The sequence below is a fragment of the Apteryx rowi genome, unplaced genomic scaffold, assembly GCF_003343035.1.
Source record: "Apteryx rowi isolate R43461 unplaced genomic scaffold, aptRow1 scaffold_806, whole genome shotgun sequence".
Lineage (NCBI taxonomy): Eukaryota > Metazoa > Chordata > Aves > Apterygiformes > Apterygidae > Apteryx > Apteryx rowi.
In genome coordinates, this window is record NW_020451101.1 from 246,219 (window position 1) to 248,751 (window position 2,533).

At 47.0% G+C, this 2,533-nt stretch overlaps 1 protein-coding gene across 1 annotated transcript in view; it reads left to right on the top strand.

The window, feature by feature from the left end:
* HOXC6 (homeobox C6) overlaps window positions 1-2,533 on the top strand; it is a 5,542-nt gene that overhangs the window by 1,956 nt on the left and 1,053 nt on the right. The gene's annotated exons all lie outside the window — the stretch shown is intronic.

The window sequence follows — 2,533 nt, forward strand, 5'->3', positions numbered from 1 at the left end:
TTTATCTAACTCGGAATAAGACTGTGTTTAAAGCCGCACGCTTCTCCTCCTATTATTAAAAAAAAAAGAGGGGGGGGGCTCGCAAGGGGCGCACCCACCCGCCCAGCAGTGCTGCCTCGATGTGTCGGGTCCCCCCCCGTAAGATGGACTCTACCCCGGGGTTTCTCTCTTCCTCCAAGACGAGCCGAGTTTTCCTCCCCGTGGTGCAAATCTCATTCCCCGAGAAAGCTCCTTCCACGTAAATAGAGCATTTTGGGTTGTTTTTTTTTTTATATATATATATATAATTTTATTTTATTTTTTCTCGAGAGCATCCTCCTCGTATTTAAACCTGGGCTTATCGCTGCATACTACAAACTGTGACAGTTTCTGTGTGGATATTTTTAACTGTGTTCGTGGTACCTGTATTTATATTTATGTTTAGCACTGTAATGTTCCACGGTATAAAGTGAATGGAGTTCTATAGCAGTAGAAAAAAAGCAAAAAAAAAAAAAAAATCTTGTGTTACACCCTCTCATGTATAAAGGTCATGTCCAGAGGACTATGTTGAGTATTTAATAAAAACTGAATATTATTTTTAAAGTTTATAGAATGGCCTCTGAGCTTCAGTCGAAACCTTTCGTGTTGATAACAGCCTGTTAGAAAGTTCACTTAGCTTCTGTGTGTTGTTCCTGAAAAAAAAATCAGCTCCCTCTCGCCTTTTTCTCCCTGCTTCATACCTCTCTCATTCAAGAGTATTCCAGGAAAAAAAAAAAAAAGAGGGAAAATACATTTTGCTTTGTCTCCTTGCATTAGTCTTGTTACTGTATTGTTCGGTGGCATCAGGAATCTATGCCATACCTCTCGCTTCATGATTAAAATGGATTTCCAAAGTTCAAAACAGTATATATTTCTTATTGCAAGCCTCCTCAGTCAAATACCAGGTCAAAGGTTTCGCATTTTTTTTTTGTTGGTTAATTCTGCTTTAATTCGAGATAGCCAAAGCTGCTAAGCAGCCCAGCTCTACGGAAGGACACACTTCTCCCCAGACTTCTTTCAACCTCATAAACCCTTTCCAGGGAGGGGGGGGAGCCTCTTCTCTACAGAAACTGATACTCAGGAGAGCGGAAATTGTCGATATAACGCCGTGAAATAAGCGCTGCTGATGTGCAAGTGTGCTAGGCTTATATCATCTCTTACGAAGGCTGGATAAGAAACTGCATTTTCTCTCCTCTTTGTCAGGGCTCTGATATTTGCTCGGCTGTTCAGTAGGTAGCGCTTAAGCAGGGCTACTGCTTCCCTGGAAGCAGCTTAGTCCCCTTAAAGTTTTTTTTATGAAACAAGCAGGATTCAGTGGTAAGTGGCCATAACCAGGGGAAGAAAAAAAAAAAAAGGAAGGAGAAAAAAAAAAAAAGCCTAGGGAGAATTTTTTCAGACCATCCTTTGCTCGTTCCCAGCCTGGAATGTGCAGGCGATTTTTTTTTTTTTTTTTTTTTTTGAAAGGCGCAGGAAAGACGGCAAAAATCTGCTTTAAAACGAAACAAAACAAGCAAACACCACCAACAACCAGAACCCAGGAGCCTTTTGCACGGAGTGTAGCGACCTGGAGAGAAAGCAGGAGACTTCCCGGCCAAACCGCTGTTTAAATTAAAAAAAATAAAAATAAAAAGAAGAAGAAGAAGAAGAAGCAGCAAAAAAACGCCTATACCCATCACCACACATGTATAATTTAGTGTACGTATAGAGAGAATGAAGGCAGGCTGCAGTGTGCAATGCGTTCAACATATTGCCTGGCTATTGAAGGAATATCGGCTCTAGAGAAATGTGCTCAAATCTGCGATTTAAAGCCCAAACGCGAAGCAGACTGGGGGGGGGGGTGGGGTTGGGTCCTCCCCCCTGCCCCCCTCCCCCCCCCCCCCACCCCCGATCTAAAGCACCAGGGCGAAAGGGAGGGGTACAAACTCAGCTCGGGGTGAATTTATTTAATCAGGAATGCCCTTTGAAGAGAGAGGGCTGATTTCTCCGAAAGCAGCAGGCGAGGATCTCCAGGCTTCTCCGAGCAATAAATTGTGGTGGTAAGGGTAAAAAAAAAAAAAAAAAAAAAAAGAAAATTGGAAACTTGGGCGCACTGGAGGAGCTACACGATGGAAACAGCCCGCGCACGATGCTCCGAGCTTCCCCACCGCTCCCCGAACCCACGGGGGACAACGCGGCGATGAGGTTTCCCCCCTCGGCCAGGCAATATTTTGGCGGAAGGCGGCTCCGCAGGGTGCGGGGCGCTCCGCGGATCCTCCCCGCAGCGCGGAGCGAGCCTGCGCCCCCCGGAGAAAACTGGGAAAGCTGAAGAAAATTGGGAAAGCCGGAGGGGGGGGGAAAAAAAGCACAAAACAAAACTGCGTGCTTTTCCCCCCTCCCTCCGCCTTGCGTGCGCGCAAGTAGGGGGGGAAGCACCGCGCAGCTTGCGCGGCGATGCGCGGACAGGCGCTGCTGGGGAGGAAAGGGGCTGCGCGCCGCGCTCGGCCCCCAAACCCCCTTTTGGAGGGCCGGGGCGGGG